General features: G+C 40.4%; 1 pseudogene; it reads right to left on the reverse strand.

Annotated features, from left to right (window-relative positions):
- Positions 1 to 15,154: 15,154 nt before the first annotated feature.
- LOC114785613 (zinc finger protein 658B-like) lies at positions 15,155 to 27,319 on the reverse strand (annotated as a pseudogene).
- Between the last annotated feature and the right edge of the window lie 279 nt (positions 27,320 to 27,598).

The raw sequence follows: 27,598 nt of genomic DNA on the forward strand, positions 1-27,598 counted from the left end.
CAGATAATGTGACATTTTGCGTAAGTCACATCCTAGTGGAATTTTGGAAGGACAGTTTTCAGTTTGCATGAGTTATGGAACCCTCACGCCAATCCACTCACCTGAAGATTCATCATCATCCAACTCTTTCTTCACATCAATTCCTGTTGTTTCCAGTGTTTTAGCACAGTTCAGAGATGCGACTGTATTTGATGATATCTCTGGTTTAATACTCCTCAGATCAGTAGATAAGAGATACAGGCTGGGATCCATCTTGGGACCTTGCAACAAAGTGACAGTTAATTATTTCAACCCAAATTAGATTAAACTAGAACTGACAGGAATAGGTGCAGAGGACACAATTTCCAATATTAGTATGCTACACTAACTAGACACAGTAGTTGAATACTTAATTGTTTTTGCAGTATTGTGGGTATTTTGGATGATTTACAGTTTAGCCACTCATACATCAGGCAACACTGCAGTAGTAAATGTTTAATAATTAAGCTATGGTCAAATATTATTTCACTTACCTAAAGACATCACATCGTCCATGTCTTGCTTCTTATCATTCACCGGTGATTCCAGTGTTCCACCACAATTCACAGGTGTGATGATATCTGATTTCTTCAGTTCAACTCCCTCTGTAGACGTGTAGGCCTTTTCATCAGCATGTATCCTCTGGTGTTGTCTGAAACTTGATATTCTTGTAAAACTCTTCCTACATTGTACACATTGGTAAGGCCTTTCTCCAGTATGAACCTTTTGGTGATTTGTAAGGTCTGATCTTTGCGTAAAACTCTTCCCACATTGTACACACTGGTAGGGCTTCTCTCCAGTATGTATCCTCTGGTGCTTTTTAAGGTTTGATTTTTCTGTAAAAGTCTTCTCACATTGTACACACTGGTAAGGTTTTACTCCAGTATGTGTTGTCTGGTGCTTTTTAAGGTTTGATTTTTCTGTAAAACTCCTCCCACATTGTACACACTGATGAGGCTTTTCTCCAGTATGCTTCCTGTGGTGCTTTCTAAGGCCAGATTTTTCGGTATAACCCTTCCCACATTGCATACACTGGTAAGGCTTATCTCCAGTATGTATCCTCTGGTGCTTTTTAAGGTCTGATGCTTGTATAAATCTTTTCCCACACTGTACACACTGATAAGGTTTTTCTCCAGTATGTATCTTCTGGTGTTTTCGAAGGTATGGTTTTTCTGTAAAACTCTTCCCACATTGTGCACACTGGTAAGGCTTCTCTTTAGAATGGATTCTCTGTCGGACTTTATGGTTCTTCTCTTTTATTAAACTGTAGACACACTTGTTGAGCTCGTGCATTTTCCCTTCTGTTTTCCTTTTACATTTTTCATCCATGGATATCGTTCCATTTTCTGTAATTATAAACACCATTTGAAGCTGTTCAAGTTTGAAAGAAATCCCCCACCCCCATCAAAAATATACACAATACTTTTTGGAAACAAACATTTCATAAATTAAAGATACAATAATCAGATAACGTGTTTACGTAGGTCACATGCTGGTGGAATTTTGGAAGTTTGCATTTCTCACTCCAATCCACTCACCTGAACAACATTCATCATCTGACTCTTTCTTCACATTAATTCCTGCTGGTTCCAGTATTTTACCGCAGTTCAGAGATGTGATGGTATCTGGTGATATTTCTGGTTTAACATGTGTGCTGCTCTGGTCTACACTCCTCAGATCAGCAGGTAACAGAGACAGACTGGGATCCATCTTGGGACCTTGCAACAAGACGAAAGTTAATTATTTCAACCCAGATCAAATTTTACTAGAATTGGTATTTTACTAGAATTCATTGGTATGAATACCAATACAATATTACCAATAACCAATATTAGTTTGCTAGCCTAACTAGACATGGCAGTTGAATACTTACTCATTTGTGCAGTATTGTGGGCATTTTGGATGAATCAATCATGAATCTGGCAACATTTCATTTAAGGCATTTGGCAGACGTCCTTATCCAGAGTGACTTACAACGTGCTTCCAAGTTACAATCAATGAAGTGATCAGTTCTGGTTCACTAGGACCCCCAACTATGAATACAATCATTTAATTCACTCTGTTGTAGTTTCTATACAGAGGTCAGACAATAAGAAGGTTATTCTAAATATTCTCTAAAGAGGAAGGTCTTGAGATGTATTAGAAAATGTGTAATTATGACGTAGGGCTCAACGATACATCAAAATCGAACCAAAATTGGGATTTGAAAAAAATGACAATAAATCACAACGACTGTGATTTTGCATCTCCTGACTCTGCTGCATCGGTTAATTTCAGGGCTGCTGTGGGATGACACATGCGCAAACATGCTGGGTTGGCTGGAGACAGACTGCGAGCGACTAGCGCATTGGTGACGCCCTGGGTTGTTGGGGATGCAGGCAGAAGAGCGACAGCTTCAGCGCCGCCCTGGTGGGGAGAACGAGAACGAGGCGAATGTCCCATGTTTTTGCATTTTGTGTAGCCCAGTATATCAAACATGTGCACTTTATGTCAGTATGTGACTTTATACAAATGTTACACGTACAGTAGCACCAGGTTCCGGAGAAACGTTTCGTTTCACTATGCGCGGTCTAATACATATGTAGCTGAAATGACAGTAAAGCTCAACTTGACTCGACTTGAATGGGCTCAACGCAAAAAGACTGCCGTGTCCTGGCCAAGTGTCCCCTATCCCCGCTGTATTTCGGCAGATCATCAGGCCAAGATGATAATTCAAGCCTGTAAAAACTACATTTCAGCTCAGTAAAATACTGTAAGCACCAACAAATTCTCATTAAGTTACATCTCTTGTAGAATTGCGCTTCAAATAAAGAACTTTATGTTAACCGGAATGTTAGGTAATCATTTACAAGTCAAAATCGGCTATATGGACAGTGAACCTGTAAAACTACGTTGTTAAATGCGATACGTCACAGATTTGGTGCGTCAAACTCTATAGCTGGTCAGGGGTCCTCTGCCCTTCCTCACCTCAGAACCAAGAATACCAGCAACCGTTCACTGTCAAACCAGCCCTGGCAGGCCTGCGGCATCCATGGTCACGGCGTACCGCCTGCCTCGGGATGTCGTCGTAAGAAGGTGTGGTTGAGTTAAATCGCTGTAATCAACTTCTCGTCCATCTCGCTTTCTGAGGCCGCTTCACTGCTAGTTTCTATTGGTCACACTACAACGCATCGCGGTGTACGGAGGTCAAGGTTCAACGAAACGTAGCTTTGTGCGCTGTATACCGATTATTCAACAATTATTTATTTCGTCGTCTATTTTTGTAATGCTGAATAAGACAATAAATACTATTCCCTGTCCCCTAACTTTAATATTGCAGACACTGACTGAACAGAGAGACGGGTTCGATGTCAGGACCGGTGACACATCACACTCAACTAGTGTCCCCTTCACAGAGGCTCTGAGCCTTGACTGGTGGACACAAATACTACTCTCACTCCCAACACTGCTCCCTATTATTTAACACAAAAAAAGTCATTTATTGTAGTTATTGGAGCAAAGGTTGTAATTAAATTACACAACTCTGCTACATGTAATTTGTTGGTCCCCAACACTGGGATTGGCCCATACCTAATAAAAAAACCTGGACTGGGGAACATAAGGCCAGTAAATAGAGGACCTTTTGTGAAAATAGTCCTGAGCTCCAATATTACAATGTGAAAAAAATGTGTGTTTGCGGGTAGGAAATACACATATTTAAAGAAATACTTGGACTATTTGAAATGCTGATATACTATTTCACTTACCCAAGAGCATCACATCATCCAAGTCTTGCTTTTCCTTATTCACCAGTAATTCCAGTGCTCCACCACAATTCAAAGGTGTGATGATATCCGATTTACTCAGTTCAGCTCTCTCTGTAGACTTTTCTCCAGTGTGTCTCTTCTGGTGTTGTCCAAGTATTGATTTTCTGGTAAAACACTTCCCACACACGTCACACTGGTAGGGCTTCTCTCCAGTATGTGTCCTCTGGTGCCTTTTAAAGTCAGACGCTCGTCTAAAACTCTTCCCACATTGTGCACACTGGTAAGGCTTCTCTTTAGAATGGATTCTCTGTCGGATTTTATGGCTCTTTGCTTTTATTAAACTGTAGACACACTTGTTAAGCTGGTGAATTTTCTCTTTGGTTTGCTTATTACATCTTTCCTCCAATAATTTCTTTCCATTTTCTGTAATTAAAAACACCATTTAAAGCTGTTCAAGTAAAATTCTGTATCAAATTTCCCCCTATATTTTATACACGTGACATATTACGCAGGTCACTTGCTAGAGGAATTTTGGAAGGACTGTTTTTGGTTTGCATTGGGTTATGAATCCCTCACGCCAAATCACTCACCTTCATCATCTGACTCTTTCTTCACAACAATTCCTGTTGGTTCCAGTATTTTACCGCAGTTCAGAGATGTGATGGTATCTGGTGATATTTCTGGTTTAACATGTGTGCTGCTCTGGTCTACACTCCTCAGATCAGCAGGTAACAGAGACAGACTGGGATCCATCTTGGGACCTTGGAATGAAGCAGAAGGTTATTTCAACAAGGATCCTAATTATTCAAGAATTATTTTCTTCAGGACACAACATTCACAGTATTTTTAACAGTGGTTGGCCTAGCAGGTAAGGAAATGCACTGAGGTCCCCTTGATGAAGGCATCATCAAGCACACTGTTCCCCGGGCGCCTGTCATGGTGCCCACTGCTCACCAAGAGTGATGGTTAAATACAGAGGACACATTTCACCGTGTCACCGTGTGCTGTGCTACAGCTCACTTTCTTTTTCACATTTATTACAATGTGTTCAATTAAACCATATGGAAATACACATAAATAAACATAAAGCAAATATCTGATATTACATAAAGACACACAGTCACCTTTATAAATGATTCCCAGGAGATTCCTCAGTTGCAGCTAATTCTACAGCGAACACAACCAACTCCAGCTTCTCTCTATTCACATAAAAAGGCTTGTAGCTCATGTGAGCTGCTGCAGTCTTTTACAGACAATCACAGCAGAGTGTTTTCTTGTTTAAACGTGATTGGGGATGTTTTAGGGCCGCTGATAAGAAATATTGGAGATGTGCAATTACGAGATTATAGCGTTGCGCCTGCGCAGTCCGAACCAGGTAGTTGCCGTGTGCGCCGGGTGTGTGTGTGTGTGTGTGTGTGTGGGTCGGGGGGCGTGGCTCCAGCCGCGTCATTTCTGACAGCTTCATGAACCTTCTTGATTATACTTGTAAACGACCCCTGCTTGCAAGTTCCTTTCCAACAAAGCCGAAAATTTCTCCCCAAATTTCTTCCACACTCGCTTCAGGGTCCCCATTTTTATCAGTGGCCCTTAAAAGGCGTCGTACTTAAATGTGTTGGATAAAGAACAGTGAAGGGCATTAAGTAAAATACGTTTAAATAAATAAAAAAAGGAACATTTTAAATTCTCACCCGAGTCTGTGAGTATAGTTTAAATCTCCCCGCTCCTCCCTCGCCAGACCAGAACAGTCGAAATTACACCTCGAATAAAATTACACGTCGAATAAAATATCATCACAAGCATAAAACATATAAACCGGTAACCACGTCAGCAGGGTGACTTGTTTCTGTTTTACCTGCTTTTCCTGCAGATGTAAACAGAAGCAGATTCGTCACACGGCAGCAGATTCGTCAATTTCAGAAAGCGACTCCAAGTGGTACAGGAACCTCTGGATAATCATCAAATAAAACGAAACGAAACAAGCGGCTGTCTTAATTTTAATAACACTATTTATATAATGGCACGTCAGGTAAACGTGTAAAATAGTCAATTATACGTTTTAAGAACGTAATAAGAATATTGAAATACTAACCTGATTAATCAGACCTTAGATATTTAGAGCTAGCTTATATTTAAGTCTTACATTTTAATCGAGTAACATCGATGTTCTTCTTCTTATAATAATAATTAAACTAAAATAATACAATAATTTTGTCCAGTCACAAACCGCCCTTGTTGGAGTGATGGATGTTTAGTTGAGAGGTCAGGTAGAGCTTCTAATGTCCGCTTTTACCTTTTCTGGTTTATTATGTTGTTTCTTTTAAGAAGTAAACTAGTGCAGAGGTAGAAAAGAACAATTTCTAGATTTTGATTTCAGTCATTCTGCAGTGATTGGACTTGATTGGAAAAGTAATGTGTACTTCTGCAACTATATATATATCTCAATAAATAATGTACATATACACATACGTATTTATTTTTACATATAAACCCAGACACGCTTCGCTCCAATAATGCTGTCCAGGCATGGCTCTTCTGCTCAAGGTACATTATTTATTGTTCTAAGTGCACAAAGTGTCCAGTCTACAAATAATAAACACAAAAAAAGCGTGCAACCATCAGCAATAGTGGTCAAAACCAGTATAATGGTCCATCCAGCAGCACCTGCCACCTGCCTGATGCTTCTACGTATATATATTACTTCCACCTAGTGGACCCAGTGAATCAGTAACCCTAGAATGGCTCTTACTGCCCATGATGCGAGAAGAAGCCAGAGGTTTCTTCCTGTTTGTTCCCTCCTTTGAAACATTTCAATATACAGTACAGGCTAACAGTTTGGACACCGCTTTTCATTCAATTTTTTTCTTTATCTCCATGACCATTTACGTTGGTAGATTCTCACTGAAGGCATCAAAACTATGAATGAACACATGTGGAGTTATGTACTTAACAAAAAGTGGAGACCTGGCCTCCACAGTCACCGGACCTGAACCCAATCAAGATGTTTTGGTGTGAGCTGGACTGCAGAGTGAAGGCAAAGGGGCCAACAAGTGCTAAACAACTCTGGGAACCGGTGACAACCTCTTGAAGCTCATCAAGAGAATGCCAAGAGTAATCAGAGCAAAGAAACTAGAATATAAAACATGTTTTCACTTATTTCACTTTTTTTGTTACGTACATAACTCCACACATGTTCCCCGCCTCCTCTGGAACAGGAGCTGGATCCCTCCCGTCCTTGGGGTTGGAGTGTGGGGGGCTGTTTTAGGGGCCTTAATCCTGGCTGATTTACATCATTTCAGCCATGGATTTCTGCACATCATAATTTTTGATAAATCACAAAATGGGGGTAGAAGTGATTGTACACCCACTATTCTGCCATACACAATTGTGATAAACGAGGCTCTATGTGTATATGAAGATGAGGAGCTGTGGGCGTGTGTGTATGTATAGTATATATGGCTAATTTCATTTATATACAGATCACATATAAACATTAAAACCGGTATATTACAGTTACATTACAGTAACATGGACAACAATAACAACAACCACCACTGTAACAGCTATTGTGAAACTATACGGATTTAACAGGCAGAAAACATTCAAGCATTTGCAGTCCTTTAACAAAGCCGTTCATGTGTCAACTATGCACTTCGGCAGATTTTTTACAAGATTTGGGGTATTGTGTATTCTTGCATATTCCTCATGTAGTAAATAGTTTGACTTGACCTAATGTTGTAAAGCATTTAGAGTAAAAAGTGCACAGGTAGAGTGTCTCTCCATTATGTGTCCTCTTGTGTGTTTCACTGTATGTTGCATCTGAAAAACTCTTCCCACACTGACAGAGCTTCTCTCCAGAGTTTTCTTAACCAAGTGCTGTATTTTATCTTCAGTTTTCAGTTTTACATCTTTAACCAGTGAATGTTTCCATGTTCTGTAAACGTAAAAACAATTTAAAGTCAATGCATGTTTGAAAGCGGATCATTTAGTAGTCAATTTATACTATTTAAAATATGTGAAACTAGTTGGAACTGGTATTTCTCCCATAGCATAGACAATTGAAAATGGATTAAAACATTTAAGAGAATGCAATCAGGTGACATGACATTTAAAGCAAGAGTTTTGGATAAAAACAAGAATTTAACATCTCCAAATAAGCAAAATGAAGAAAGACTAAGCGGTGAATATAGTGGGTATTAAAGTAGTGAGTATTTAACACACCTAATGTACCTATTTAATGTGCCAAATAATTGCCTTTATCCAGAGGCGTGTCAAATGATTGTCTTATTTTATTTTCACAACATGAATATTTCTTAGACTTAAAATTCTTCTTAGACTCTGGAGGATTTTTTAGATGAACTATATAATACAAAGCAGTTTTCGTTAAATGTAATATTTTACTGATCAAAATGGTGTCATTGCACCAATGGTGAAAAAAAAAAACCTGATAGAATGTTTACATTTACATTTGCATTTACAGCATTTATCAGACGCCCTTATCCAGAGCGACTTACAATCAGTATTTACAGGGACAGTCTCCCTGGAGCAACTTAGGGTTAAGTGTCTTGCTCAGGGACACAATGGTAGTAAGTGGGATTCAAACCCGGGTCTTCTGGTTCATAGGCGAGTGTGTTACCCACTAGGCTACTACCTCCTAGTAACTATTGCCTGGCCTGATGGCTGCATTGTTTCTCTGTATTCGATGAAAGTGATTGTTATTGTCATCACGCCAAGCACAGCACACGGTGCACACAATGAAATGAGTCCTCTGCATTTAAACAAACGCCCTTAGTGCGCAGTGCGGACCCATGAAAGGGGATACCTAGCTCAAATGGCACATTGACTGGTTTAAACCAGTCTTTGGTTAAGCCTTGGTTACGAGTGCTCTTCCTTAACCACAAGGCCACCCCTGCCAACAGTGTGTGTCAGCGTTGAGTGAATGGTTAAGGGTCAAGTTTTATCAGAACTTGATCAAAATGGCATACCTACACGTGGCATGATATTCTAATTAAAATATTAGGATATTTCTGTAGTACATCTGCATTGCTAAAAGTTTGTCATTCTGATATATATGTTGTTATGTCAGATCAAAGACACCACTGTCACCCAGAAAATATGGTCACTTCTAATATCCAGATCACTATAAACTCCTCCATTTTAGTTCTCCACTCACCTGAATATTCTTCATCATCCAACTCTTCCTTCACAACAATTCCTGTTGGTTCGTGTACACTCCTCAGATCAGCAGGTAACAGAGACAGACTGGGATCCATCTTGGGACCTTGGAATGAAGAATCTATCTCAACAAATATATTTGAAAAATTAGTATTCAAAAATTCTTTTAACCTAAATGAGATCTGAAATATTCAAATTTGACTCACCATAAGCGATCACATCTTGCTTGTCATCCTGCCTGGTTGATATCAGTGTTTTTTCACAATTCATAGGTGTAATGATATCTGATTTCTTCAGTTCAACAACTGCTATACACTTGTAGAGCTTTTCATCAGTACGTTCACATTGATGACATTTAAATGGACCCAATGTTGTTAAGTATTTAGAGCAAAGCGTGCACTGGTAGGACTTCTCTCCAGTATGTATCCTCTGGTGTATTTTAAGATATGCTGCATTTGAAAAACTCGTCCCACACTGTCCACACCGGTAGGACTTCCCTGGAGAATGGTGTTGTATTTCATTAATCTTCACATCTCTTAAACCGCTGGCACATTTGTTGAACTGGTGCAGCTTTTCTTCTTCATTTTCTGAAAAACAAACAATTTGAATCCATTGAAGACCTTTTTAAATCTGACTCATTGTGTGCTGTTTTGTTCTATGGATCAGTAGGCAACAGAAAAAGACTGGGATCATCTAGGGCAGTTAGCAGCTGAACCGTGGTATTGCATAAATGTAATTTATTTCAGATTCTTTGTACTATTAGAATATGTGTATACACACAAATAAAAATCGATGTATGCATCTCTCCTCCCTAATAGACAAGAACAAAAATAATCCCAGATTACAGTTAAATAGCATAGCCAAACTAACCAGGAATAAGAACAAAATGGATACTGTTACACAATATGACCCTAGTAGTGATGACTTTATGATCTTCTTTAATGCTAAAATTGTTACAATCAGAGACAAAACCCAAAACAATAACTATGGAAAATAATCTTCAGCCTCATTAAAAAGCCTGAATTCATTCAAATATATGATCATTATATCAATGATATCAAACCTACCGTTTATATCGAAAAGGTTTAGAAATGGTTGCAGCTCAGTAGTTGTGTGCATACCTATACGGCAACAACATTCATGAAGTATATCAGTTGGGATTTAGACATCATAGTACAGAGACGGCGTAGTTGTATTCTGATCAGGGCCACATTTCCCTGCTCGTTCTGCTTGACTTTAGGGCAGGTTTTGGTACTATTCATCACATTAATCTCCTTGACAGGTGAGAAAATATTGTTGGTTTAGGTAATTATTGACAGATTGGTGTCAGTTTGAAACCTCACCACCCTTTTAAATAAAAACACCCACTAAACATATCACCTATCACAACCATTGTCCTGCTTGATCTGAGTGCAGCGTTTCACACTATTGATCACGCTATTCTCCTTGCCAGGTTAGAGAATGTTGTTGGGATTAAGGGAACAGCCCTTGTATGGTTCAGATCATATCGTATCAGTTTGTGGACATCAATGGTGATTTGTCTTCATATAGTAAAGTAGAGTTTGGTGTTCCACAAGGTTCTGTCCTAGGTCTGTTACTGTTTTCCTCATACATGTTTAGGTGACGTCATTCGCAGACACGGTATTAACTTTCATTGCTACGCTGATGACACACAGTTGTATCTGTCAGCAATGCCAGATCAGAGGCAGGAGCTGAACAGAATAGAGAATTGTCTGGAGATTAGACAGTCGATGCTCACCAACTTCCTTCTGTTAAACCCTGATAAGACGAAAGCTCTTGTACTTGGGTCTCAAGAAGCCAGACATAAGCTGGCTGAATACATCTGGATAGCCTTTCTATCTCACCAAGTACTGAAGTAAAGAATCTAGGTGTCCTCATTGATGCAGGTCTCTCATTCGATCCGCATGTAGATAATATCACTAGGATAGCATTCTCTCTCCTTAGAAATATTGCAAAAATAACTCAATGCATGATGCAGAAAAGTTGGTCCATGCCTTTCTTTTATCAAGGTTTGATTAATTACTGTCTGGATGTTCTAGTAGGTGCATGAGTAAACTCCAGCTAGTACAGAATGCTGCAGCCAGAGTTCTAACTAGAACTAGGAAATTTGACCACATCACCCCAGTCTTACAATCACTGCACTGGCTACCCATTAAATTTAGGATTGACTACAAAATCCTACTTTTGACCTATAAAGCTCTAAATTGTCTTGCCCCACAATACCTGAGTGAACTTATTTATGACCCGCACCACCCCCTGCGATCAACGGTCACTACTGGTACCCAAAGTACAGAAGGTCACAGCTGGGAGCAGATCCTTCTCATATAGAGCTCCGCAGTTGTGGAACGGCCAGACTCCAGTGAAGAGACCAGCAGATAAATCCTGGTTCCTGGCAACTGCTAAACGAGGACATAGCATGAAACGAACCAGCCGCCACCACCGTAACAACTAAAGTTACAGGGATTTTTCAATGGACCTTCCCAAGGTTTCTTCCTTTATTTTTAACACTCTCCTAGAGTTTTTTTGTGTGGAGTTTTTCCTTGTGCGCAGAAGGGTCAAGTGTGGGGGTGTCAAAGCCCATTGAGACATACTGTATGTGATTTTGGGCTATATAAGAAATAAATGTTGTTGTTGTTGATGTTCCATTGGGTTCAGATCAGGAGACATACTTGGCCATTCAATCACCTTCACCCTGTTCTTCATCAGAAATGCAACAGTAGCTTTAGATATGTGTTTTGGATCATTGTTGTGTTGCACGACGACCATGTGCACAGAGTAATGCCAGCATCTTTTCCTTCAGTATAGAGCAGTACATTGTTCAGTTCATGATACAATCAATGAAATGCAGCTCCCCAACACCAGCAGCACTCATGCAGCCCCACACAAGGACACCGCCATCACCATGTTTCACTGTAGGCACCATGAACTTCTCTTTGAAATCCTCACCTTTATGACGGCATACAGTTTTGAAACAATTAGTTCCAAAAACATTGATCTTTGTCTCTTGAATTCAGAGTATAGAGTCCCAGTAGTCTTTACCTCTTTTTAGGCGGGCTTTTATGTGCACAGGCTTTAGGAGAGGCTTCCTTCGTGAATGATGCCCACTCATGCCATTCCTCTACACTGTGCGCTGTATGGTGTCACAAGAAACGGTCTCTCCAGTTTGGCTTTCTACTGCTTTAGCTAACTGCAGTGAACTTGCATGCCGATTTTCTTCAACTCCTCTCATCAGAAGACACTCCTGTGGAGATGTTAACTTCCGTGGATGGCCTGGACGTCTCCGTAAGATGGTGGCATTTCCATCATTCTTAAATTTTTGGATCACTTTTGATATGTAAAGCTTTGCTGATCTTCTTGTAGCCCTCACATGAAATGATTTCCTTTCTCAGATTTTGTGACATTTCTCTTCCGCGTGGAGCCATTGCTGACATCATGAAATGTTGAGTAATGCTCTTTTTATAGTCAACTGCCTGCTGGACACCTCTTAAATGAATCATTAGACTCACCTGTGGTTGAAATCCTGTTCATTCGAATTTTGTACTCTTTAAGTGTGGCTTTTCTCCAAAGACTAAAATTGGGGGGGTACTCATTTTTGCAACATGGGCTTGAATGGATCTTTTAGGAAAATCTATTTTTTGGTGTGTGCAAATGAACAAATCTTCTTTGCAATCAATGTCCCATATTTGTGGGAGTATTTTGAAGTATGCTATATCATAGAAAATTATGATTCTGAAAGGAAACTATAATTGTTCTGATAAATGTAGTGGGGTGTACTCATTTATGCTGAGCACTGTATGTAATAACGCTACTAACAAAGTGACCCACAATTTCACAATTAGACAAGTCGATAATGAAAGCTACAAAAAACGTATTGTTTGTAATTCTGAATCACAATAGGAAATATGTATTTACAGAAATTCTGCCACTATTTGAAATGCTCAATTATTACTTCACTTACCTAAGGGCATCACATTATCAAAGTTTTGCTTCTCATCATTCATCAGTAATTCCAGTGTTTCACCACAATTCATAGGTGTGGTATTTGATTTCTTCATTTCAACTCTCCCTGTAGACCTGTAGGCCTTTTCCCCAGTATGTCTCATCTGGTGTTGTCTATGACTTGATTTTCTTGTAAAACACTTCCCACACTCATCACACTGGTAGGGCTTCTCTCCAGTATGTGTCTTCTGGTGCATTCTAAGGCATGACTTTGCTCTAAAAATCTTGCCACATTGTACACACTGGTAGGGCTTCTCTCCAGTATGTTCCCACTGGTGTTCTCTAAAGATGGATTTTTCAATGAAACCCTTTCCACACTGCACACAGTGGTAAGGCTTCTCTTCAGTATGAATCCACTGGTGTTTTCTAAGGTTTGGTTTTTGACTAAAACTCTTCCCACATTGTACACACTTGTAGGGCTTTTCTCCAGTATGAATCCTCAGGTGGTTTTTAAGCTCTGTTCCTGTTGTAAAACTCTTCGCACATTGAACACAATGGTAAGGCTTTTCTCCAGTATGAGTCCACTGGTGAATTTTAAGTGATGATGCTCGTGTAAAATTCTTCCCACATTGTACACACTGGTAAGGCTTTTCTCCAGTATGTATCCTCTGATGATTTTTAAGCTCTGTTCCTGTTGTAAAACTCTTTGCACATTGCACACAATGATAGGGCTTCTCTCCAGTATGTGTCCTCTGGTGACTTCTAAGGTGTGATGCTCGTATAAAACTCTTCCCACATTGTACACACTGGTAAGGCATCTCTCCAGTATGTATCCTCTGGTGATATTTAAGCTCAGATCCTGTTGTAAAACTCTTCCCACATTGTGCACACTGGAAAGGCTTCTCTCCAGTATGAGTCCACTGGTGACTTTTAAGAGATGATGCTCGTGTAAAACTTTTCCCACATTGTACACAATGGTAGGGTTTCTCTCCAGTATGTTCCCACTGGTGCTTTCTAAGGTTTGATTTTTCTATGAAACCCTTTCCACATTGTGCACAGTGGTAAGGCTTCTCTTCAGTATGTATCCACTGGTGCTTTTTGAGGTTTGCGTTTTCTCTAAAACTCTTCCCACATTGTACACATTGGTAGGGCTTTTCTCCAGTATGTCTCCTCTGGTGACTTTTAAGGTCCGATGCTTGTATAAAGCTCTTCCCACATTGCACACAATGGTAGGGCTTTTCTCCAGTATGTCTCCTCTGGTGATTTTTAAGGTCTGATGCTTGTATAAAGCTCTTTCCACATTGCACACAATGGTAAGGCTTCTCTGCATTATGTTTCCTCTGGTGCTTTCTAAGATATGATGCATGAATAAAACTCTTACCACATTGAACACACTGGTAAGGTTTTTCTCCAGTATGTATCTTCTGGTGACTTTTAAGCCCTGGTCCTGTTGTAAAACTCTTCCCACATTGTACACAATGGTAGGGCTTCTCTCCAGTATGTGTCCTCTGGTGCTTTTTAAGATATGATGCTTGGATGAAACTCTTACCACATTGTACACACTGGTGAGGCTTTACGCCAGTATGTATCTTCTGGTGGTTTTTAAGCTCTGATCCTGTTGTAAAACTCTTCCCACACTGTGCACACTGGTAAGGCTTTTCTCCAGTATGTGTCCTCTTGTGCACCTTAAGATGTGATGCTTGTGTAAAACGCTTCCCACATTGCATACAATGGTAGGGCTTATCTCCAGTATGTGTTCTCTGGTGACTTTTAAGGTATGATGCTAGTGTGAATCTCTTCCCACATTGTACACAGTGGTAAGGCTTTTCAATGGTAGGGCTTTTCTCCAGTATGTTTCCTCTGGTGCTTTCTGTAAAACTTTCTGTTGCTTTTTCTGTAAAACTCTTCCCACAGTTTACACACTGGTGAGGCTTCTCTTTAGAATGTATTCTCTGTTGGATTTCATGGTCCTCCTCTTTTTTAAAACTGTAGAAACACTTGAGCTGGTGCATATTGTCTTCTGTTTGTTCATTAAAGCTTTCATCCAAGCATTTGTTTCCATTTTCTGTAAATATAAATAACTGTTCATGTTACATTGTGTAACTACACCCCCAATCAATATATAATAAATACTGTTGGAAACAAACATTTCACAAGTTAAATATACACTTTACAGACAGTTTTCAGTTTGCATTAGGTTAGGAATCCACTCACCTAAACTGACTTCATCCAACTCTTCTTTAACATCAATTCCTGTTGGTTCCGGTGTTTTATCGCAGTTCAGAGATGTGAAGGTATCTGATGCTATTGCTGGTTCAACATGTGTGTTGCTCTGGTCTACATTTCTCAGATCAGAAGATAACAGAGACAGACTGGGATCCATCTTGGGACCTTGTAACAAATTGAAAGTTAATCACTTAAATCCGGATGAGATCAAAGTGGAATTGGTAGAAAAGTGTGCTGAAGAATCAATTTCCAATTTTAGTATGCTACCCTAACTAGACACAGAAGATGAATAATTATTAGTTTTAGCAGTATTGTTTGCATTATGGGTACTTTGGATTGAACATTTGGCAACATTGCAGTAGAAAATGTTTAATAATTAAGTCTTTCCTGCATCAGAAATTTTCACCGTATGAGCCCTGCAAATAATGTGGCTCATAACATGAGTAAGAATTACATTCAAGCCAGTCAAATGCAGGTTACTGGTAGTGAGGAAGGCAAGAGTGGATGGCAAGTGTAGAATGTGCAAAGAAAACTGTGAGAGACTGCCCCCACTGCGATATCCTCCGAGCTTGAAGCCAGTGGGCCGCAGCACCACCAAGACCATGTGGCCGCCAAAAGCGCGGCAAGCGTGCCAGGACCCATGCTAGGCTAAAAGCTAGCCAACCCGCGGTTTCGTCGCTGCTCCTCTCCAATGTGCAACTCTTTGGACAATAAACTGAACTGCCAAACACTACTTCTAACCTCCCGGGAAGAGATAAGACATTGCTGTATTCTTATCTTCACCGAAACTTTGGCTGCACAATGGCATTGCTGACTCCGCTATCCAGCTGGACACGCTGACCTGCTTCCGTGGCAAAAGAGATTCCTGCTCATCAGTGTACATCCCGCCTAGCGCTAGCAATAATGGTAAAGATAGTGGTGCACTCGGTGAACTCTACATCAGCAGCAGCCTGCAGACAGTCTACCCTAATGGTTTCTTCATCTGCAAACCTCTAAACAGTACAGGCAAAATTCCACAAGAACATTAACTTTACAACACAAGGGGACAGCATGTTAGATCTTGTTTACACAAACCTCCAGCGTGCATACAAGGCTACACCCCTCCTCCATGTCGGACAATCAGACCATATCTCCATACTTCTCACCCCAGCCTACAGACCCATTATCAAGAAGTTCAGACCAGCCATCAGAGAGGCGAGAACGTGGCCCCAGAGGGCCATCTCCGCCCTCCAGTAGACTGTGTCAATCCAATTTCAATGACTTTTCCATGACTTTATATGTTTATTTAAAAATTCTCTTTTCAAATTCCACAACTTTTCCAGGCTTTTAATGACTATAGGAATTCTGCATTTTAGTCTTGCCAAGTTTCAGAACAAAACATTTTCTTTTAGTCAAACCAATTTCCCATTTAAACAAGGAAGATGCCAGTTCCATGAAGATATTTGTTCCATGTTTTTCAGCCACACATTTGGTTTTCTTTTTCACTACTTTGTAAAGAAAGTATGACCAAAGATCGCTTTGTAATTTTCTTCCAGCAATCTGCTTGTTTTCATCAATAAAAATCAAGAGACATTTCAGTATAGTTTTTTTTTTTGTAAACCACATTTACTGTCATTTTTATCAACAATATTACGATATATTTCATTAAAGCTATCATCACATGACAAGAACTTACATCTTGTCTCATTTCTGCCACGCCATAAAGGGTTGTTGCTAAAGATATTTTGATATAAATTTGGTTGACAAAAGGAACACTAGTGGCTCAGACTTTGGTTTTATGATTATGGTCTATTTCATGTTGGACAGCGATTTTTTACGGCTAGTTCCACGTAGCAGCTTCCTTGCGCACAAAGTGCAGAAGCATGCTCCTGGTTGCTGGAGCTTTTGGCACCAGCTTACAAAGGGCTGTTTATTCATTATGCTTTTATTGACATCTTTGAAAGTGAAGTGACTGTCATTGTGAAACACTGCAGCACAGCACACAGTGAAACAATGAAATGTGTACTCTGCTTTTAACCATCACCCTTGGTGAGCAGTGGGCAGCCATGACAAGATCTGTATATGTCTGTTTGGCCATGAATCAAGGCCCACACCCTAGTATGCCTATCATTGGTGTGGTTGAGTGTGAAATGTGTGCTCTGAGCAAATCTGATTTTTATTTTTTCACAGCCACATCGGTACACAGGAGATCCGGTGTGACACCTGAATGCTATCAACCCTGTTTAATGGTAGACACTGACGTTAACTATTTAGTGAACAGACAGATGGGTTCAGTGTCCGTACTGACGACACGTCACATTCAACCTCCATTTCACAGCGATTTTTATAGCCACTGAAAACTGTTTGGCTGACACAAATACCACTTCCATGATTCCGCTACAACATAATTATTAAGCATATCAACATATTAAGATGTAACAAAAATATTATCTTTACGTGTGTTTTTGTTTTTCTGCCACTATTTGAAATGCTCAAGTATTAATTCACTCACCTAAGGTCATCACATCATCTTGCTTCTCATCATTCACTAGTGATTCCATTTTTTCACAAATGAAAGGTGGGATGATATATTCTTCAGTATGTATCCTCTGGTGCTTTTTAAGGTCTGGTGCATTTCTAAAATTTTTTCCACATTGTACACACTGGAATGGCTTTTCACCAGTGTGTATCCTCTTGTGTGCTTTAACATGGAATGCTCTTGTAAAACACTTCCCACACTCATCACACTGGTAGGGCTTCTCTCCAGTATGTGTCCTCTGGTGGACTCTAAGGCATGATTTTGCTCTGAAAATCTTGCCACATTGTACACACTGGTAGGGCTTCTCTCCAGTATGTTCCCGCTGGTGTTCTCTAAGAACTGATCTTTCTATAAAACCCTTCCCACACTGTACACAGTGGTAAGGCTTCTCTCCAGTATGTATCCACTGGTGCTTTCTAAGGTTAGATTTTTGATTAAAACTCTTCCCACATTGTACACACTCGTAAGGCTTTTCTCCAGTATGAATCCTCTGGTGGTTTTTAAGCTCTGTTCCTGTTGTAAAACTCTTCCCACATTGCACACAATGGTAGGGCTTCTCTCCAGTATGTGTCCTCTGGTGTCTTTTAAGGTATGATGCTTGTATAAAACGTTTACCACATTGTACACAATGAAAAGGCTTCTCTCCAGTATGTATCTTTAGGTGATTTTTAAGCTCTGCTCCTTTTGTAAAACCCTTCCCACATTGCACACAATGGTAGGGCTTCTTTCCAGTATGTATCCACTGGTGCTTTCTAAGGCTTGATTTTTCTATAAAACCCTTCCCACATTGTACACAGTGGTAGGGCTTCTCTCCAGTATGTATCCAGTGGTGCTTTCTAAGGTTTGAATTTTGATTAAATCTCTTCCCACATTGAACACACTGGTAGGGCTTTTCTCCTGTATGAATCCTCTGGTGATTTTTTAGCTCTGTTCCTGTTGTGAAACTCTTCCCACATTGCACACACTGGTAGGGCTTCTCTCCAGTATGTGTCCTCTGGTGCTTTTTAAGGTCTGATGCTTGTATAAAACTCTTCTCACATTGTACACACTGGTGAGGCTTTACTCCAATATGTATCCTCTGGTGATTTTTAAGTTCTGTTCCTGTTGTGAAACTTTTCCCACATTCCTCACACTGGTAGGGCTTCTTTCCGGTATGTATCCTCTGGTGTCTTTTAAGGTATGATGATTGTGTAAAACTCTTCCCACATTGTACACACTGGTAAGGCTTTTCTCCAGTATGTATCCTCTGGTGCTTTTTAACTTCTGATCCTCTGGTAAAACTCTTTCCACATTGCACACAATGGTATGGTTTCTCTCCAGTATGTGTCCTCTGGTGTACTTTAAGATGTGATGGTTTTGCAAAACTCTTCCCACACTCTACACACTGGTAAGGCTTCTCTTTAGAATAGATTCTCTTTCGGATTGTAGAGTTCTTTTTTTTTAAACTGTAGACACACTTGTTGAGCTGGTGCATTTTTTCATTTGTTTTCTCATTACATTTTTCATCCAAGTATTTGTTTCCATTTTCTGTAATTATAAACACCATTTAAAGCTGTAAATATGTTTTTCTTCAATATATGCACGATTCTTGTCGGAATCAAGCATTTCACAAATTAAAGATACAATGATAATGTGACGTTTTACAAATTCCTCACTCCAATCCACTTACCTGAATAGTCTCCATCATCTGACTCTTTCTTCACATCAATTCCTGTTGGTTCTAGTGTTTTATCGCAGTTCAGAGATGTGATAGAATCTGATGCTATTTCTGGTTCAACATGTGTGCTGTTCTGGTCTACATTCCTCAGATCAGTAGATAACAGAGACAGACTGGGATCCATCTTGGGACCTTGAAACAAAGTGAAAGTTAATTATTTCAACCCAGATGAGATTATACTAGAATTGGCAGGAATTGGTGCAGAGGAAACACTAAGCAGAGACAGAAGTTGAATACTAATTTTTGAAGTATTGTGGGAATTTTGGATTTAGAGTTGAACCAATCACACATCTGGCAACATTGCCATAGAAAGTGCTTATTAATTAAGGATATGCTGCATCAGACACTTTTGCTGTGTGAGCCCTGCAAGTAACATGGCTGAAGTGGTCAAAACAGTGACCATGTGCTGAAGTGCAGCAACTGATACCAACAGGACAGGAATCCCGCAGAGAAAACGTTGACCCCAAGAAAAACAGATCACCAAAGGGGAAAACCTGAGGCAAGGAGCAAGGTTTCCAGTGATCTGTTGATCAGGTTGTTCCAAGCAGCTATATGTCACTCAGGCCATTTGTGGTCCTAAAATCAGACTATAAAGCAAGTGGTGCTAGCTTTATGGTAGGTCAGGGGTCCTCCACCCTTCCTCAGTCCCAGAATACCAGATCCTGTTCACTGTTAAATTAACTCTGGCAGGCCTGCTGCATCCACGGGATGGCCTAGTGGTTTAGAAAGCGAGTGACGTGGCCCCGTAATCAGAATCGAGGTTGTTTTGAGGTTGGCCAGGCAGCAGACTCTACCTACAGCATGGTGATGGAGGACAGTGACATCATCAGCAACCAATGTGTCATTAGCATACACCTGTACACCAAGTAAGCAGGATGTCCAGACGGCACTTCCGAACACCTGCTGCCCTGCTTTCAGGTGCGTTGACCACCATCTGTGTCCCTGGCACATTCCATGGTGCCACATGCTTTAAACTGTCCACCATCATCCCCATACCCAAGAACAATAAATGCTTGTACCTGAATGACTACATTGGCGGTCATGAAGGTGTTCAATACACTCATAAAGTCCATCATCTCCATCCCTCCATCCCTCTGCAGACCCTCTGCAGTTCACCTATCGACCCAACAGGTCTACAGAGATCGCCATCTTCCACATCCTGATCTCCACCCTCAACCATGTAGATAAGAAGGAGGGAAACTATGCAAGATTGTTGACTACAGTTCAGCATTCTACCCTATAGTTCCCAGCAGACTGTTCACTAAGCTGAAGGAGAAAGGACTCAACAGCTGATTGTGCGTGTGGGCATGGACCACAGACCACAGGTAGTGAGAGTTAGAAACTCCATTTGAAGCATCACTTCCCTAAATGGTGAGTTGGATCAGATGTCAGGGGAAGATACCATGGAGTTCTGGCAGACCCAAACGTATAGTGAGTAGAACCTATCAAGATTGTCTTTGATTCCCACCTCCGGCGGAGCTTTGACCGTGTCCCGAAAGCAGTGGGGGACATTGAGTCCGAATGGACCTTGTTCCGCTCTGCGATTGTTGAGGCGGCTGTTGCTAGCTGTGGTCGCAAGGTGGCTGGTACCAGTCATGGCGGTAACCCCCGTACCCGCTGGTGGATACCAAAGGTAAGGGGAGCTGTCAGGAATAAGAAGGAGGCCTGTGGGTCTCCAGAAGCAGTAGACAGGTCCCGGACGGCTAAGCGAGGTGCAGCTGTTGCAATCACTGAGGCAAAATGTGGGGCATGGGAGGAGTTCGGTGAGGCCATGGAGAAAGACTACCGATCGGCTCCGACGAGGTTATGGCAAACAATCAGGTGCCTCAGGAGAGGAAGCAACTAAGTCACATTGATTACAGAGTGGATGGGGACCTGCTGACGTCGACTGGGGATATAGTTAGGCAGTGGAAGGAATAATTTGAGGAGATCTTCAATCCCACAGAGGCGCATTTCGATGAGGAACCAGAGCTGGGATGCCTGGGTATGGACTGTCCAATCCCAGGGGCAGAAGTTGCTGAGGTAGTCAAACCGCTACACAGTCTGGGGGTGGATGAGATTCTTGACAAGAAAAGTGTGGCTTGCAAACTCCGGGTCAGGAGAGAAGTCCTGCCTCAGGTGGAGTATCTCGGGGTCTTGTTCACGAGTGAGAGAAGATACACGGAGATCGGCAGGAGATTGGCAATCTGTCATAGCGAAGAGGGACCTGAGCCCAAAAGAAAGGCTCTCGATTTACCATGTCCGGCCGTCAGGAGGCCCCAGGACTCGCTGGAGAAATTATATCTCCAGTCTGGTCTGGGAACGCCTTGGGGTCCTGCCGGAGGAGCTGGTGGAGGTGGCTGGGGAGAGGGCTGTCTGGGATTCCCTACTTGGGATGCTACCCCCACGACCCGGACCCGGATAAGCCGAGGAAGACGAGGACTTTATTTAATTACAGGTTTTGCTTCAGTAACTTCAAAGGATTAAAAAAAAATAAACTAACAAATTCATGTAATTTGTTAGTCCCTAATACTGAGGTTGGCCCATCCCTAATGAACTTACAATTAACATAACCGAGGAGATTTTGGAGACTAAAGAACGTGTCTATAAAGTATACAGAAGAAAATGAAAGCAAAAAAAAAAAAGTCAAAATAAAGTGATTGTCATTGTGATACACAGCAGACAGTGACACAACGAAATGTGTCCTCTGTATTTAGCCATCACCCTTAGTGACCAGTGGGCAGCCAAGACAGGTGCCCGGGGAGCAGTGTGTGGTGACGGTGATTTGCTTAGTGACACTTTAGCAGACCGGGATTAATACATGCAACCTTCTGATTACGGGGCTACTTCCTTAACAACTAGGCCACCACTGCCCAGAGAAAATAATCCCGAATTACAATATCACAGTGTGGAAAAAAATTAGAGGTGGTCATAGATTCATTTTCTTAATCTGGATTAATCTCACTGTAATCTTGGAATTAATCTAGATTAATCTAGAGTAAGAAAAAATAATCTAGATTCTATCTTAATCTACATTAATCTAGATTAAAATGGCTCATTTGAATTCTGCCGAAGGCATTCAGAATATGTGTGCTACCCAAATAATGACTAAAAGTAAGTCTTTGAGAACGGATTTCTCAAGCCAGGTGGCGCATTAGACCAGGGGCTCATCTCCTGTTTCCAAAATGCATCACAAACTGCTTGAGAAAGCTGTTCTACTATGATAATTGGTGATGAAAATAAATTATGTTCAATAATATGTACTTGTGTTTACCAACTGTTTATTCAGTTAAATAGCTGCATCCATGTTACCACGTCACGTTTGATGTGGTAATTTCACAGTTCGAAGACTCGTTCTCGCCCCCTACAGTGCAATTCGGCTAGGTATACATCCGCGCTAAAAAATCAAGGTGAAAGTCATCATAGTGTAGTGCTTCTTCTTCTGCGTTGTGTAACTTTTTGATTTCGTTTCTTGAACCACAAATGATGAGCTGACACCCAAGAGATTTTCTGTGCAAAGTGTTTTCTGTACAAAAAGCAACCTCACGTCAGAACATCGCGTCAGAACATCGCGTCTTTCTGCACCTCTCTCTACAATTTACAGTATTAAAAGAACATAAAAAATATTCACAAAATAACACACATGCAAAATATTCCTAATATGTACATAAATTAAAATGAAAGAAATAACTTTTTCCACACAAACCCCACGCACCCCTCACAGCTCACGCCATGTGTCCAAGAGACCAGAACCGGGTCTCAAAAACAAAATAAAAGTCTTTATGAAATAAGAAACTAAAAGCACAAGAAAGAAGAAATATACTTATAAATCTAGTGTAACCATTTAACTCTGGCACAATAGCTTGCGTAGTATAGACCCAGCTCCCAACCCAACTTTGTAAAAAGATTAACGACAATATTTTTTTATCGCCCAATAAGAGTCTCACGTTAACACAGCACGTTAACGCCGATAACGGCCCACCACTAAAAAAATGTATGTTAGTGAAAAGGAAATACATATTTACAGGTATTCTGCCACTATTTAGATGCTCAAATACTACTTCACTTACCTAAGGACATCACATCATCCATGTCTTGCTTCTCATCATCTACTGGTGATTCCAGTATACCACCACAAATCGAAGGTGTGATGATATCTGATTTCTTCAGTCCATCTCTGTCTGTAAACTTGCAGGTCTTTTCTCCAGCATGTATCATCTGGTGCTTCTTAAGATCTGATCCTGTTCTAAAACTGTTCCCACATTGCACACAATGGTAGGGCTTTTCTCTAGAATGTATCCGTTGGTGCTTTTTAAGCTCTGATCCAGTTGTAAAACTCTTCCCACATTGTACACACTGGTAGGGCTTTTCTCCAGTATGTATTCTCTGGTGCTTTTTAAGGTCTGATGCTTGAATAAAGCTCTTTCCACATTGTACACACTGATGAGGCTTTACTCCAGTATGTATCTTCTGGTGCTTTCTAAGGTACGGTTTTTCTGCAAAACTCTTTCCACACTCTACACACTGGTAAGGCTTCTCTTTAGAATAGATTTTCTGTTGGATTTCATGAATCTTCTCTTTATTAAAACTGTAGACACACTTGTTGAGCTGGTGCATTTTCTCTTCTGTTTTCTCATTACATCTTTCATCCAATGATTTGTTTCCATTTTCTGTAATTATAAACACCATTTAAACATGCACATGTAAAATGTTGTAACTATTTTCCCCCTCAATATATATTTGCTGAAAAAAAAATACAACGATAATGTGACATTTTGCGTAGGTCACTTGCTGGTGGAATTTTAGAAGTTTTCAGTTTTTTTTGATTATGAATCGACTCACCTGAATAGACTTCATCATCCAACTCTTTCTTCACATCAATTCCTGTTGGTTCCAGTGTTTTATCACAGTTCAGAGGTGTGATGGCATCTGGTGATATTTCTGGCTCAATATGTGTGCCGCTCTGGTCTACAATCCTCAGATCAGTAGATAACAGAGACAGACTGGAATCCATCTTGGGACCTTGCAACAAAGTGAAAGTTAATTATTTCACCCCAGATTACATTTTTCTAGAATTAACAGGAATAGTGCAGGTCAAGACAACTAAACAAACCATGTGGACAAGTAGCAACAAAATGATAAGTGCAGTTCGCAAAAAACTTTGTGGGAGTTCTGAGATGAATGTGGCTGCTACTTATGTTTAAAGTCCCATCGTGGAGTCTAAAAATGAACCATGAGCTAGTTTCTGCTCAGTAGGCTGGGCCTGCTGAAGAGCATTAGTAGTAGGGCTGCAGTTTTGATTAATCTGAGAAAATCTTATTTTTTTTTTAAAAAGCATTAATAAATCTTTATGGTTCAGTTGCCTGTCTATGCAACCTGGACGGTAAAGCTAATGTGAACATGGCCTTCATCTTAGCCAAGTCCCGTGTGGCACCAAAGAAGTGCCTTTCCATGCCCCACTTGGAGCGGAGAACAACACTTACCGGAGCTCAGCTAGCCAAAATGGTCTGGACAGAGCTGACAATTCCTATTAGATCATCTGTTGGTCAGACTCTACTACCATGCTAAATTTGCTAAATTCAGAGTCCTGCCGCTACAAGGTCTTTGTGGGGACACAAATGGCCGATATCCAGAGCCTAACCAACGTGGCTTTTATTACTCAAGTCACCTGCCCAGTGGCCTCGCGAGACAGGGGCCTACCATGATAGGCACCAGACCAAGGTGAGATTCGGAACCTTTGTTTCCAACCTTTGTTGGAACTACTTCAGTAGACAGCACGAACAAGGCTTCTTACTACATTGCTGCCGAAAGGAGCCTCTTAGCACAAGCTCAAGAGGATTCATTCCCACATGAAGTCAAAGCCCTCAAGGCCAACCACAAGGTCAAAATTCACTTTCAGTTGAATTGCCCAGATATTACTTTATCTGGTATACGGTTACGCTATATGTTGTAGTATCTATAAAAAGTTTATCATACAACTTCCTGCTGCAGTGCCTTTACTATGGACATGTTACCCTTTAAAAAAAGTTACAATTAAATTTACTTATCAGATTATATACCAGCTTCGATGTCAGAATTCACATTCAACTAATGTCCACTTCAAAGCAAATTTTATTGCCACTGAGCACTGATTGGCTGACACAAATGCTACTCCCAAGATATTATACCAATATTAAGATGCAAAGAACAAATTAAATAATTAATCTTTTTCAGTTTTAAACATGATTTGTAAATAAATTATGTAAGAATGTTACATGTAATTTGCTAGTCCCCAACACTGGGACTGGCCCATCCTTAATGAACTTCATTGCAATTACCATACCCTGGACGCAGCATATAGTGTACCTGAATATAGTCTGGATGATACAAATAATAAAGGTATTACTAAAGTATGTGAAAAAAAATCTGTGTGTTTGTTGTTAAAAAAATACTTGTGCCACTATTTGAAATATAACTTCACTTACCTAAAGACATGACATCATCCAAATCTAGCTTCTCATCATTCACCGGTAATTCCAGTGTTTCACCACAGTTCAAAGGTGTGATGATATCTGATTTCTTCTGTCCAACTATGTCTGAAGACCTGTGGGCCTTTTCTCGAGTATGAATCCTTTGGTGTGTTCTAAGGCTTGATTTTTCTGTAAAATTCTTCCCGCATTGTACACACTGGTGAGGCTTTTCTCCAGTATGTGTCCTCTGGTGCTTTTTAAGGTCTGACCCTGTTGTACAACTCTTCCCACATTGTACGCACTGGTAAGGTTTCTCTCCAGTATGTGTCCTCTGATGCCTTTTAAGGTCTGATGCTTTTATAAAACTCTTCCCACATTGTACACACTGGAAGGGCTTCTCTCCAGTATGTGTCCTCTTGTGATGTATAAGGTTTGTTGCTTGTGGAAACCTCTTCCCACATTGTACACACTGGTAGGGCTTCTCTCCAGTATGTGTTCTCTTGTGTCTATTAAGAACTGATGCTTTTGTGAAGCTCTTTCCACACTCGACACACTGGTAAGGTTTTTCACCAGTATGTGTCCTATGGTGCTTTTTAAGGTCTGATGCTTGTTTAAAACTCTTCCCACATTGTACACACTGGTAAGGCCTCTCTCCAGTATGTATCCTCTGGTGATTTTTAAGGTCAGATGCATGTAAAAAACTCTTCCCACATTGCACACACTGGTAAGGCCTCTCTCCAGTATGTATCTTCTGGTGCTTTCTAAGGTAGTTTTTTTCTGTAAAACACTTCCCACATTGTACACACTGGTAAGGCTTCTCTCCAGTATGTAGCTTGTGGTGCTTTTTAAGGTCAGATGCTTCTCTAAAACTCTTCCCACATTGCACACACTGGTAAGGCTTTTCTCCACTATGTATCTTCTGGTGGTTTCTAAGGGTTTTTTTCTCTCTAAAACTCTTCCCACATTGTACACACTTGTAAGGTTTTACTCCAGTATGTATCCTCTGGTGCTTTTTAACATCAAAAGCTTCTCTAAAACTCTTCCCACATTGTACACACTGGTAAGGCTTTTCGCCAGTATGAATGCTCTGGTGCTTTCTAAGGTATGGTTTTTCTTTAAAACTCTTCCCACACTCTAAACACTGGTAAGGCTTCTCTTTAGAAAGGATTCTCTGTCGGATTTTAAAGTTCTTTTTTTTAAAACTGTAGACACGCTTGTTGGGCTGGTGCATTTTCTCTTCGGTTTTCTTATTACATATTTTGTCCAATGATTTGTGCCCATTTTCTGTAAATATAAACATAATTTAAAGCTGTTCAAGTAAAATTGTTTAACTATTTTCCCCATCAATATATACACAAACATTTCACAAATTAAAAATATATTGATCAGCTAATGTGCCATTTTATATAGGTCAGTTTCTAGTATCATTTTGGACAGGACAGTTTTCAGTTTTCATTGGGTTATGAATCCCTCACTCCAACTCACCTGAATATTCTTCATCATCCGACTCTTTCTTCACATCAATTCCTGTTGGTTCCAGTATGTTACCGCAGTTCAGAGATGTGATGGTATCTGGTGATATTTCTGGTTTAACATGTGTGCTGCTCTGGTCTACACTCCTCAGATCAGCAGGTAACAGAGACAGACTGGGATCCATCTTGGGACCTTGGAATGAAGCAGAAGGTTCTTTCAACAATCATCTTATCACCAATAATCATTCTAGAATAATTTTCTGTAGGACACACAACATTCATACTACTCCTAACAGTATTTCTATAAAACAAAAATAGACAAAGCAGATTTCTGATATTAC

Source organism: Denticeps clupeoides, chromosome 3 (assembly GCF_900700375.1).
Source record: "Denticeps clupeoides chromosome 3, fDenClu1.1, whole genome shotgun sequence".
Taxonomy (NCBI): Eukaryota; Metazoa; Chordata; class Actinopteri; order Clupeiformes; family Denticipitidae; genus Denticeps; species Denticeps clupeoides.